The sequence below is a fragment of the Cibotium barometz genome, chromosome 47 (assembly GCF_041138505.1).
Source record: "Cibotium barometz isolate CiBa-2024 chromosome 47, ASM4113850v1, whole genome shotgun sequence".
Taxonomy (NCBI): domain Eukaryota; kingdom Viridiplantae; phylum Streptophyta; class Polypodiopsida; order Cyatheales; family Cibotiaceae; genus Cibotium; species Cibotium barometz.
In genome coordinates this window covers 13441689-13457073 of record NC_141092.1, presented here as the reverse complement: position 1 = coordinate 13457073, position 15385 = coordinate 13441689, and positions in this window count along the sequence as shown.

The following is a 15385-nucleotide window of genomic DNA, read 5'->3' as shown; positions in this document are numbered from 1 at the left end:
CTAACGTAGTCAAAAGCCTTATCTAACAGAACTTATCTGACCAAACCCATAAGTCCCATAGTCAGATCAGGGAAAAGATTGCACTTGGATCATAGAGACCAACGCTTTTTTTCTCATTAAGAGGCACAGCCGTTGATTCTTTTCCATAGAACAATTTTTGTCCGGAATTTACTTCATCTATCGTACCATAACAGAATTGAGTCTCAAATTAGGGATCCATCAGTCCAGCCTAACCCATCCAGTCCCATGGGTTAACCAACCACTGTAGTTATGGGATCCAATTAAGAATTTGGTTAGGTTTTGTCTTGGGTACCAGGGAAAAGAGTTCTCAGGCCCCCCTAGTCGGATATTCATGCAAACTTAAAACTAGTCACACCACTTACACACCCACCAATATGAAATTGCCTTTTTCTCACCATCATCTATCTTTAAAAATAATCATTTAATGAAACCATTGTCTCACTGATCATAATCCTCAAAATCTCCGGTTGAATCCTTATTTCCAATCATTCCTCATCGGTGTATCTAAGGCATCATTGGGCAACCAAAACACTCACCACCACTCAGGGGCCTTTTCGATAGTTCCTAGCTCATAGTAACCGGTAATATATTCACATATCAAAATGGAAACTCCGTTGAAGATCAGCAAGATTAACCAACGGATCCATATAAAAGGGCCATGAACTCATCTGTTGAGGACCAAAAAGGTCAATCAACCAGAGCCATGCCCGAATTCAGAAAACAACTCTTACTCCTTGTTCCAATATCTTCCACGACGCACGTGTGGGTATCGTCGGGTGACCCAGAGCCCAAGCACCATATGGTCAGCACCCTCTAGGATCCTTCGCAGGTGACCTAGCGCTTCACTCATAGGCCGCTTCCTTGGTCCCTCATCCACCGTACCGGAAGCTCACCATTTTAATCGAACCAAGACGTCCTCCATTGACTCTCCATCAACTGTTGCAACTTTATCAGCTAGGTCTCCACGACCTTAATCACAAGACGGTCAAAACGCTTTCCCAGCATTCTTGACATCAAATAGTCATTTAAAAACAGGCCATAAATAGAGTTTCTATAACAAACTCTCACCTTTCCACAATAGTCAACATTACTTAATCCACATTCATTTCATATAAATTCCCATTCTCATTCAATCGCATCATTTTCCATCTCATGACTTCTTTCCTCAATTATCCTCATCAGATCTCATCCACTCGCATTTACCCATGTCCACATCTCATCAGATCTCATCCACTCGCATTTACCCATGTCCACATCTCATCACATCATATTCATTCACATCTCATCCATTCATATTTACCCGATTCGCATCACATCACATCACATTCCTCACATCTCGATTCACATGACATCACATCCATTCTCATCCCATATCATTCATTTACATCCCAATTCACATGACATCTCATCCATTCACATCCCATATCATTCATTCACATCCTGATTCACATGACATCACATCCATCCACATCTCATATCATTCATTCACACCCCGATTCACATGACATCACTTCCATTCACATCCCATATCATTCATTCACATCCTGATTCACATGACATCACATCCATTCACATCCATTCACATGACATCACATCCATTCACATCTATCCATTTTACATCACATCACCTCCATACATTCACATCCATCACATCACATTCAATTCATATCCATCACATTCACATCCACATATATTCTTTCACATACACATCTATATCCGTTCTTTCACATACATCCACATCCATTCTTCACATACACATTCACATCCATTCTTCTCATACACATCCTTATCCATTCTTTCACATACTCATTCACATCCATTCTTCTCATACACATTCACATCCATTATCATCACATACATTCACTCATATCCCATATCATTCATTTACATTCTGATTCACATGACATCACATCTCATCCATTCAGTCACATTTATCTGATTCACATCGCATCTCATCACATCTATCCACATCACATTCTCATCACTTCTATTCATATCACATCCATCCATCCATTCATTCACATCTATCCACATCACATTCTATCCACATCACATTCTCATCACATCTATCCAAATCACATTCTCATCACTTCTATTCATATCACATCCATCCATCCATTCATTCACATCTATCTGATTCTCATTCACATCTATCTGATTCTCATCACATCTCATCACATCTATTCTCATCACATTCGTTTAAACATAGAATTTAAGAGAATTTCTAATTTTTGATATAAAGATTCTTTACGCATCTATTTATGCATAAAATCAACTTCAGTGGGAATAACACTTTTAACAAAATCCTTTTATGCATCTATTTATGCATAAATTTAATTTTAAGGAAAATAATACTTTTAAAATAAAAATAAATCTTTTATGCATCTTTCTACGCATAAAATCAATTTTAATGAAATTAACACTTTTGGAATAAAAATAAATTCCCTTATGCATCTTTCTATGCATAAAATTAAAATTCATGAGAATAACTCTTTTGAAATAAAAATAAATTCTCTTATGCATCTTTCTATGCATAAAGTCAAAATTAATGAGAACAACTCTTTTGAAATAAAAATAAATTTCCTTATGCATGTTTCTATGCATAAAATCAAAATTAATGAGAATGACTCTTTTGAAATAAAAGTAAATTCCCTTATGCATCTTTCTATGCATAAAATCAAAATTAATGAGAATAACTCTTTTGAAATAAAAATAAATTCCCTTATGCATCTTTCTATGCATAAAATCAAAATTAATGAATCAAAATTAATGAGAATAACTCTTTTGAAATTAAAAAAAATTCCTTTATGCATCTTTCTATGCATAAAATCAAAATTAATGAGAATAACTCTTTTGAAATAAAAATAAATTCCCTTATGCATCTTTCTATGCATAAATTCAATTTTAATGGGAATGACACTTTTAAAATAAAAACAAATCTTTTAGAATGCACAAACGGAAGGAATTACTCTTTTAGAATAACCTAATGATAAACTTTAGTTCCACAAAATTTAAGAAAATTTTGCCATAACCTCCTTTGTATGGCTGACCATTTCTCAATTTTAACATTCAATTTATGACTTGAATTAATCCAATTTGAATTCTAATATCTCTTATCTACTCCATTTTCTAAAAATCAAGAGAGTAAACAATGAAAAGAGTTTAATCAATCTTTTAATTAAACTTTCTAGGATTAAGAAGGATTGAATTGTAAAGAAGAGAAGGGGGTGGCCTTTCCATCAAGGCATAACATCAGATTTTAATTCAAACATTTACAAAGCATAAAATTTAAGAAAACCATAGATTTAAAATTCATAATAAGTAAGAATTAGGCTTACATGGAATTTGTAAGCTTTCATTTGGCTTAAGGGATTGAGGGTTCTACTCTCATTTGCAACAAGAGAGGCCACCAGTTCTTTTGGAGAGGATTTAGTCAAAAACAATTGAATTATCAATTGAATTCAATGTATTTGACTCTGGGGAGGAGTAGAGTAACACTGCATAAACACTATTAACCTTTTACAAAGGGGGAGGCTTCTATTTATAGGAAAAAATGAGCCTCTAACCAAGCAAACTGATTCTAGAATTTTCCAGATCAGTTTGGTCAATTTTTGACCATTTTTGGGCCAGTTTAGCTCACTTTTTGGATCTAGTTGAAACAGGAGAGAGGAGAGATGAAAATATCTCATTATTTGTGAGTTTAAAACTCATCCACACATGTGAAATAGGTGCCTCCTTCATGAGGGAATTCCTCACACTGAGGTGTCAAAAATGCATCATTTCCTCTAAATATCTTTTCTTTTTTAACTAATAAACCTTGTCCTTAGTCAACTCTTCATCTTATGTGAGTATTTACTCATTTTGGGATATTTTTCTTTTATTCTTCAATTTATCTCCTCCCTAAATTTGGATTAATCTTATTGGTCCATAGGAACCTTAATCCAAAATTTTCAAAAAATTTGGACCCTCAGGCGGCTAAGGTCCTTTTTACCTATTTTCAATTTATTCCAATTGCACACTGGAAAGTTATTTTTGAATTTCTGTTTCAAGGGAAATCATTTTAATGAGAAGAGATATTTTTCCATTTAAAGATATCTAGAAACTGAATTACCTGTCTCTAGAACATTTTCTCTCTCTAGGCCAAAACAGATAGAAACAAGATCTGTTATTATTTTGAAAAGGGGATTGATTACAGGGAGAGAAACTGGACATCTTGAGGGGCTGCGGGAGGAATCTTACATCCAACCCCACTTTAAAAATGTGAGATGTCCTCATCTCGCAGGTGGAGTATGATCTCTTTCATCTTCTTCTTCTTCTTCAATCACTTCCAGCGTTACTGCCTTGGAAGTGGACGGCCGATTTGGGAACAACTCTCTTTGACTTCCCCTATTCTGAGAGGCAGAGGTCTTGCATTACTTTGGTTTGAAACTGCGGGTTGGTTAGAGGGTATACCTCTGGGATTTCCCTAATTTTGGCGGATAGAAACGTGATTGCTCTGGAAGGAAGGAGCTGGAGTCTGGAATCTTGATCCCTGATTTCCCTGATTTTGGCGGATAGAAACCTGATTGCTCTGGAAGGAAGGAGCTGGAGTCTGGAATCTTGATCCCTGATTTCTCTGCCCTGAAAATCTTGATCCAAAAGGAGTTGGACAATCCATACTGCGATGTCCAAATCCTTGACAGTTATAGCATTTCACTCCCTTGTTCAAGGGTGGAACTTCTGAAGTTGAATTCCATGGGGATTAAGTTTCGAGAAAAGGACATGTCTTCCATTCTGAAACTTCCCATATCTTGGGCTTGACCCTGATATCTCTTAGGCGGTGGAAGGTTGGAATCACCTTCTGGAACCAAAAACATTTTGAAAGGTGATGGTGCTGGCTTTGGTGGGGCCTTGACATCAAAGGCCTTGGAGAAATCCTTCACCAGCCATGGAAATTGGCTTGGCGTTCTTCACCAAAATATTCAAAGGTTCGTTCAGTCCCCGAATGGACCTGCAGCTGTTCTTCATTTAGCAGGGGTGAGTATTTGAGGAGGAGAGTGAACACTTAGTGATATACTTCAATAGTTTTGCTCCCCTGGGTTAACTTTAAGAATTCGTTCATCTTTGTTTCCAAAAATCCGGGAGGACAGAACCTCGTCCTTAGGTAAATTTTAAGATCATTCCATGTCTGGGTATTCCGATCCAGACGGTTTGTCTTGCAGTGGTTTCTCCATGCCACTGTGGCTGTTTCTACTATCTTCAGCCTTGCAAGAGCCATTTTGCTCTTCTCATTGTACCCGGTGACACCAAAGTACTCTTCTATTGCTTCGATCCACTTCTCCACAGCCTCGCCCAAGTTTTCCCCTTTACCCTTGAAAGGTCCAGGCTACGAACTATGAAGAGTTTTATAAATATCCAAGTCGAGATCTTCCCCATCGAGTTGGGGGTTATCATTTCTACCCCCACTACGACCTCGATCCATGTTCCTATCAATACAAAAAATCTTGTTAAGTTTCTTTATTTATGATTCAAATCTGATTTTTTATTCATCTAATTCTGGGGTTCTTTAGATAGGTCGGCTTCCCATAGAATCATGGGAGAAAGATACTCGCATTATCAGATAACAATTCGTTCAGAACATATCATTCATATCTTTAACACAATAATGGTCTATTAGACCGAAATTTCCATCTGAGCAGTACTCCATGGGGGATTTCAATTTTATAGATTTTTAATTTGTCATCCCTTAACTTAATCCACTGGGTCAAGAGTTAACAGTAGCAATCTATCAGCACAATCCACTAATCTCATAGTGATTTGCTGAAGTCATTATCATCATTCTAGTTACGAACATCAACACAGGGACTCGTCCCATTCATCCTCATTGTGGTTTTGCTCAGTTTATCGCTTTTCAACCAAAAATTCAGGAATCATCATTTTTCAATCAGAATCCAATTCAACTCATCAGTTCTCAATCAGAATTTTAAAATCATATAAACCACATTCGAATTCATCATCTTGATAGCATTTTAGCTTATAATTTCAAGATCTTAGATTTACTCGTATATACTGCTAGTAAAGAGCTGCAATTATACCCTCGATATATACAGGTAGTAACGGTCCTTGGAACTATAAGGTAAATACCATCATGTCTATGCCTCAAGCAAGTCAGGATTCCATATAATTGCAATACTTCCATCTGAAGACCCAATTATCAAATTAATAATTTCATTCTGAATATCAATTTGTATGAGTTTCATCACACAATTCCAACCTTTTACTGCTACTTCATAAATTTATGACATTTTTGGCTTCTCGGTTGATCCACTTTAGCCAATTTGCTCTGATACCAGTTGTGAGATCCCTATCCCCACCGCGCAACGAATTAAGGGGTGCTAGCAGATAGCGAAAGTGCACTTCTTGCGTGCAGGGCAGTGTCCCACACTCAGAGCCTCGCCCACGGATATCCGAACAAGAGACTAATCCATCGGATCATCCAAAACCGAACCCGAAAAAACTTTCCTTGCCCGAAAAGCACGAGCGATTCCTCCAAGATAACTTTTCTCTAACGTAGTCAAAAGCCTTATCTAACAGAATTGATCTGACCAAACCCGTAAGTCCGATAGTCAGATCAGGGAAAAGATTGCACTTGGATCATAGAGACCAACGCTTTTTTCCTCATTTTTGAGAGGCATAGCCGCCGTTGATTCTTTTCCATAGAACAATTTTTGTTCGGGATTTACTTCATCTATCGTACCATAACAGAATTGAGTCTCAAATTAGGGATCCATCAGTCCAACCTAACCCCGTCCAGTCCCATGGGTTAGCCAACCGCCCAACCACTGTAGTGATGGGATCCAATTAAGAATTTGGTTAGGTTTTATCCTGGGTACCAGGGAAAAGAGTTCCCAGGCCCCCTTAGCCGGATATTCATGCAAACTTAAAACTAGTCACACCACTTACACACCCAATATGAAATTGCCTTTTTCTCACCATCATCTATCTTTAAAAATAATCATTTAATAAAACCATTGTCTCACTGATCATAATCCTCAAAATCTCCGGTTGAATCCTTATTTCCAATCATTCCTTCATCGGTGTATCTATGGCATCATTGGCAACCAGAACGCTCACCACCTGACTACTCAGGGGCCTTTTCGATAGTTCCTAGCTCATAATAACCGGCAATATATTCACATATCAAAATGGAAACTCCGTTGAAGATCAGCAAGATCAACCAACGGATCCATATAAAAGGGCCATGGACTCATCCGTTGAGGACCAGCAAGGTCAATCAACCAGATCAACCAGATCCATGCCTAAATTTAGAAAACAACTCTTACTCCTTGTTCTAATATCTTCCACGATGCATGTGTGGGTATCCTCTCGACGACCCAGAGCCCAAGTACCATATGGTCAGCACCCTCTAGGATCCTTCGCAAGTGACCTAGCCCTTCACTCATAGGCCGCTTCCTTGGTCCCTCATCCACCATACCGGAAGCTCACCATTTTAACCGGGGCTGGTTAAGACAGGGCTGGTCAAGACCTCAGTCGACCTTGCTACACGAGACGTCCTCCATTGACTCTCCGTCCCAGCCCTGTTGCAACTTTATCAGCTAGGTCTCCACGACCTTAATCACAAGACGATCAAAACGCTTTCCCAGCATTCTTGACATAAAACAATCATTTAAAAACAGGCCATAAATAGAGTTTCTATAACGAACTCTCGTCTTTCCACAATAATCAACATTACTTAATCCACATTCATTTCATATAAATTCCCATTCTCATTCAATCGCATCATTTTTCATCTCATCACTTCTTTCCTCAAATATCCTCATCAGATCTCACCCACTCGCATTTATCCATATCCACATCTCATCACATCATATTCATTCACATCTCATCCATTCATATTTACCCGATTCGCATCACAACACATCACATCTCATCCATTCATATTTACCCCGATTCGCATCACAACACATCACATTCATCACATCTGGATTCACATGACATCACATCCATTCTCATCCCCCATATCATTCATTCACATCGCAATTCACATGACATCTGATCCATTCACATCCCATATCATTCATTCACATCTCGATTCACATGACATCACATCCATTCACATCTCATATCATTCATTCAAATCCCGATTCATTCAAATCTCGATTCACATCTCATATCATTCATTCAAATCCCGATTCATTCAAATCCCGATTCACATGACATCACTTCCATTCACATCCCATATCATTCATTCACATCCCGATTCACATGACATCACATCCATTCACATCTATCCATTTTACATCACATCACCTCCACACATTCACATCCATCATATCACATTCAATTCATATCCATCACATTCACATCCACATATATTCTTTCACATACACATCTATATCCGTTCTTTCACATACATCCACATCCATTCTTCACATACACATTCACATCCATTCTTCTCATACACATCCTTATCCATTCTTTCACATACTCATTCACATCCATTCTTCTCATACACATTCACATCCATTATCATCACATACATTCACTCATATCCCATATCATTCATTTACATTCTGATTCACATGACATCACATCTCATCCATTCAGTCACATTTATTCGATTCACATCGCATCTCATCACATCTATCCACATCACATTCTCATCACTTCTATTCATAACACATCCATCCATCCATTCATTCACATCTATCTGATTCTCATCACATCTATTCTCATCACATTCATTTAAACATAGAATTTAGGAGAATTTCTAATTTTTTATATAAAGATTCTTTACGCATCTATTTATGCATAAAATCAACTTCAGTGAGAATAACACTTTTAATAAAATCCTTTTATGCATCTATTTATGCATAAATTCAATTTTAAGAAAAATAACACTTTTAAAATAAAATTAAATCCTTTATGCATCTTTCTACGAATAAAATCAATTTTAATAAAATTAACACTTTTGAAATAAAAATAAATTTCCTTATGCATCTTTCTATGCATAAAATCAAAATTAATGAGAATAACTCTTTTGAAATAAAAATAAATTTCCTTATGCATCTTTCTATGCATAAAGTCAAAATTAATGAGAATAAATCTTTTGAAATAAAAATAAATTTCCTTATGCATCTTTCTATGCATAAAGTCAAAATTAATTAGAATAACTCTTTTGAAATAAAAATAAATTTCCTTATGCATCTTTCTATGCATAAAATCAAAATTAATGAGAATAACTCTTTTGAAATAAAAAATAAATTTTCTTATGCATCTTTCTATGCATAAAATCAAAATTAATGAGAATAACTCTTTTGAAATAAAAATAGATTCCTTTATGCATCTTTCTATGCATATAATCAAACTTAATGAGAATAACTCTTTTGAAATAAAAATAAATTCCCTTATGTATCTTTCTATGCATAAGTGTAATTTTAATGGGAATGACACTTTTGAAATAAAAACAAATCTTTTAAAATGCACAAACGGAAAGAATTACTCTTTTAGAATAACCTAATGATAAACTTTAGTTCCACAAAATTTAAGAAAATTTTGCCATAACCTCCTTTGTATGGTGACCATTTCTCAATTTTAACATTCAATTCATGACTTGAATTAATCCAATTTGAATTCTAATATCTCGAATCTACTCCATTTTCCAAAAATCAAGAGAGTAAACAATGAAAAGAGTTTAATCAATCTTTTAATTAAACTTTCTAAGATTAAGAAGGGCTGAATTGTAAAGAAGAGAAGGGGGTGGCCTTTCCATCAAGGCATAACATCAGATTTTAATTCAATCATTTACAAAGCATAAAATTTAAGAAAACCAGAGATTTAAAATTCACAATAAGTAAGAATTAAGCTTACATGGAACTTGTAAGCTTTCCTTTGGCTGCTTGAGGAATTGAGGGTTCTATTCTTGTTTGCAACAAGAGTGGCCACCAGTTCTTTTGGAAAGATTTAGTTAAAAACAATTGAATTCAATGTATTTGACTATGGGGAGGAGTAGAGTAACAATGCATAAACACTATTAACCTTTTACAAAGGGGGAGGCTTCTATTTATAGGAAAAAATGAACCTCTAACCAAGCAAACTGATTCTAGAATTTTCCAGATCAGTTTCGTCAATTTTTGACCATTTTTGGGTTAGTTTAGCTCGCTTTTTGGATCTAGTTGAAACAGGAGAGAGGAGAGATGAAAATATCTCATTATTTGTGAGTTTAAAACTCATCCACACATGTGAAATAGGCGCCTCCTTCATGAGGGAAATTTCCCACACTGAGGTGTCAAAAACGCATCATTTCCTCTAAATATCTCTTCTTTTTTAACTAATAAACCACCTTGTCCTTAGTCAACTCTTCATCTTATGTGAGTATTTACTTATTTTTGGGATATTTTTCTTTTATTCTTTAATTTATCTCCTCCCTATATTTGGATTAATCTTATTGGTCCATAGGAACCTTAATCCAAAATTTTTAGAAAATCTGGACCCTCAGGCTAAGGTCCTTTTTACCTATTTTCAATTTATTCCAATTGCACACTGGAAAGTTCTTTTTGAATTTGTGTTTCGGGGGAAAATCATTTTAATAAGAAGGGATATTTTTCCATCCAAAGATATCTAGAAACTGAATTACCTCTCTCTAGAATATTTTCTCTCTCTAGGCCAAAATAGATAGAAACAAGATCTGTTATTATTCTGAAAAGGGGATTGATTATACAGGGAGAGAAACTAGACATCTTGAGGGGTTGGGGGAGGAATCTTACAATAAGGATGATATGTTTTACTATTATGGATTAGCAGGTGCTAGTACGCGTGTCCCAAGCCTCAACCCAACCATGCTGTAGGATCTAATTCAAGCTATCTTGTATCTTAACAAGGGGAGCTAGAAAGGAATTTATATTAGAGGGTTGCATTAGTTCTATTGGTTCTTCCCCATCGCTAAAGTTAGTTGAGTTAATTAGTGCCCTAACCAAGATAAAAAATTTGTGCTTCTTCATAAGACTTTCTACCTAGATTTGCAACTATTTGGTAGGATATTTCCTCAGGCACCTCTTGCTTTTGGGATTCTAGTTGCTCAAGTAGCGTCTGGACCTATGTGGTGAGGACATAGTTGGCTTTTATACCTTTGCTCGGCCTCCTTTCTGACTTGATCCATTTTTGCATCAGTTGTGCATTAAGCTTTTTTGTTATGCTGGCATGGTTCTCGAAGAGAGCAAGCGGTTGGCGAAAGCCTACATATGAAAATTATGCTCCATCATCTGGGCAGAGAGGATGTTTAGGTGGAAATATATATACATGTATATGTATGTATATACATATATACAAATATATACATGTATGTATATATATATATATATATATATATATATATATGTGTGTGTGTGTATGTATGTATGTATGTATGTATGTATACATACATACATACATTATATATGTGTGTGTGTGTGTGTGTGTATACACACACACACACGTATATATACATACATACAAAAAAGTGGAGGAAATTTTAATTTGAGCGGGAAAATCAAAATTTTAATTTTCATAACCCGAAGGGGAGAATGGCATTATTGTCATTCATAACTTGATGGGGCTAGTGCCATTCTCCCCAACCCAAAAAGGAGATGGCACTAGTGCCATTCTCCAAAACCCATGGTGATAATGGGACTAGTGCCATTCTCCACCATGGGGTTGTGGAGAGTAGTACCAGTGCCATTTTCCACATTTGGAATATGGAGAATGGCACTACTACCATTCTCTCCATGACCTCATGGAGAGAATGGCAACATCGTCATTCTCCACCATGGGTTATGGAGAATGGTAGTTGTGCCATTATCCCCATGGGGTTATGGACCCAACGAGGAGAATGGCACTAGTGTCATTCTTAACTTTGGAGTTATGGAGAATGGCACTAGTGCCATGCTCCTCTTCTCTTTGGGTTAAAGATAATGGCACTAGTGCCATTCTCCGTAACTCCAAAAGGGATAATGGCATTCTCCATAACCAATGGTGGAGAATGGCACTAGTGCCATTCTCCGTAACTCCAAAAGGGATAATGGCATTCTCCATAACCAATGGTGGAGAATGGCACTAGTGCCATTTAACATAGTCTCCATGGGGTTATGGAGAATGGCACTATTACCGTTCTCCTCTACAGTCCTGTGGGAGCATAGCTATGCTTGTTTATGTGTGTAAGGATACGAACTTAACTATTGAAATTCATTGGCACCAATCTACTTGTATTTTTTTTTTCCATAATTGAAATGATATGGATGGCTACTAGAGGTAGGGACGAGCTCAACATGTTGGTGGAGAATGAAGTGGTTGCAGTTGGTGCGGTTTGTGTAACCGACCGAAATGGTTATTGTAGTGGTGTGAATATTGGGGTAGATAATGTATCAGTGATAGTGGAGAAGGGTATCAATAATGATGCGCTCATGTTATTTCCCACTATGGATGCAATGAATTCATGCGAATCACTTTGGAGTGTTGTCAGAGGTGGCCTAAGAACTCTCTATAACATGTTGGTGTGGCTTTAGATAGCCAATATCTCAAGGGGCTGCACGTAGTGAGCCCAAGAAACCTCATGTTAAGGAGATGCTAGTTTCTTCATTGGAAACTAACAACAACGTCTGTGGAACTCGGAAGGAGAAAAAGGCTATTTTGTGGGATGATGACATGATACGTACCATTAGGGAGGGCATGATCTTATATGTTTATCTAGACGAGTCTATAAACTTTGATCCATTGGGTAAGGATTTCCTCGATGTGGGTATTGAGAAGATCAACCACGTTACATCAAGTGCCTCATAGTCTTCTATGCAAAACATCAGTAGTGTAAGCCTAGTTAGGTGTGGCCCATTAAGCAGGTTACTATGTTGGATGGAAGCCCATTGTAATGATATGTGCCCATGACTCAAGATGCTAGTATTGATGATGAAGTGGTCAACAATGAAACGTTGGCACAAGATGCTCCATCTTCAAAGAAAAAAAGATACACTTTCATTAAGAGGAAGCCTAAGCAAAGAGAGCCACCAACATTAGTATTCAAAATGTCACTAGAATTGGTGCAACAAGTTTTCTCCATTGATTGTTGTGAGAGTAAGTGTTGCCAACATGCTGATCAAGGCATGTTAATGAGAATACATATTTAATTTTTGGGTTTCTCCTTGGAATCTCATATAAACTATGTACATGATATGATGTCTATGGCTTGGCATCACGACTTGGTTGGGAGGGTATGCTACATTTTTAGGGTGAATGGTGTGGTGGTATGTTGTAGAGCATGGCATGAGATATACGGAATACCAAAAACATAAATTTATCGATACAAGGAGTAGTTTGAGAATGGTGTACAACAATATGTGCATGTGAATATAGGGATTATGTGAGGAGGAGTAGGGTGCACACAGGTATGGGTAGGGCTCTTATCTAAGACTTTGTGGATAATAGCTCAAAGCGTATGCCTCACAAGAGTAGAACCATGTTGAATGGTTCTATAGAGACCTAATTGTTTGGTGATACGTGAAGTATACAAGTAGGTAGACACACCGCACTACACTAACGGGGCTATGAGAGTCTATCCACATCTACATTTGGTAGGATTTAGAACACATACTTTAAGAATGTGGCCCTAGCCAAGACTAGCGAGTACTCTAAATGCATTTTGTGCAGTGGGATGAAGGCTCAGTTGGCAGCCACAAAGAGACAAGAAGAGCATAATATGTTGATGGAGGAAAGAAAGAAGCATATGATACAGTAACAAAGTTGCAAGACCCCATACTGTGCATGGCACAGGTACTCAAAGATGAATCCACAATACCTATGCATAATCCATGACAAGATGGTGGACCAGAGGAAGATAGTAATTCTTAAACTTCAGATGAGGTCAAAGGACACAGATTCCATATGGCAATTATAAATGCCACTAATTGGAATGATTTCTCATGGGCATGGACATGGTCATTGTGGGCACTTCACCCTCAGTGGTTTGTGGCCATCTGACCCCAACCTCATGATTAGCTCCCTTTCATTTTGTTTGCACACAACTTGGAGAGGATGGACACACATGACCTTAGAGACCTAGCTACTTATGGGATTCCAAGAAGTAGTGTTCCACTTCAGAATGCTCTGAACTCAAGAAAGGCATTGGACTGTCATTACATTTCTGAAGGTAAGCGGCCTATGAGTATGGGTGGCTCATGTGCAATTGTAGATGCTACTATCATAAATGCAAATCTAGAGACCTCAAATGGTGGCCCAACATTGACCATGGAGGCCACAACTTCCATTGTGGAGGCTACAACCACATCCAGGGATCCCATGTGAAATTGTAGATGCCACTATCATAAATGCAAATCTAGAGACCTCAAATGGTGGCCCAAAATTGACCATGGAGGCCACAACTTCCATTGTGGACTCTACAACCACATGCAGGGATCCCATGAAATTGTAGATGTCACTATCATAAATGCACATCTAGAGACCTAAAATGGTGGCCCAACATTGACCATGGAGGCCACAACTTCCATTATGGAGGCTACAACCACATGCAGGGATCCCATGCCATTACATGCACATGGAAACTCCCCTCTTCAAATGGAAATGGTACTATTCACCCCCCATTCCATAAGTTGCTAGAGAACTTGCTACTCCAATTAGATAACTGTGCATTGGAGAATACTTATTTGCATACCTTCCTCTGCTTGTAGGCAAGGGGTGTTTTCAAGACTATTCATTGGGCTTCTTGATGGTAGGGCACACACAGGAGGATATCAATGCAATGTTAAGCAGGTTCTTGTAGTGATTACGAGTGGGCCAAACATTCACTTTCCTCTGCTTGTAGGCAAGGGGTGTTTTCAAGACTATTCATTGGGCTTCTTGATGGTAGGGCACACACAGGAGGATATCAATGCAATGTTAAGCAGGTTCTTGTAGTGATTACGAGTGGGCCAAACATTCACTTTCCCACATGTAATCGATACATTTAGAAAATCTACATCATCCTCACTAGTACCATTTCTTCTTACATGGGTTTCTAACTTTAAGCGTTATGTGGATGGCTACCTACGTGATGGGCAGGACATGCTAGTCGGTCATGTAAAACTATTACAGTTTTGATTTTGCATGCAACGTAACAAACCGATCATGTAGTATAAAGTGCATCCAAATCACTTGACTAGATGCCCATAGAAGGGGGCATTAAGGTGTGGAAGAAAGATAATGAGGGACGGCCATTGCTGCCAGTAGGCTATGGCTGAAATTTTAAGGGACCACTCACAAGTAATATCAGGGATAGAGAATTACATTAGGTTTTGGGAGAGGTGTGTAGCTAGAAGGGACAAGAATGCATCATATGAAGCCT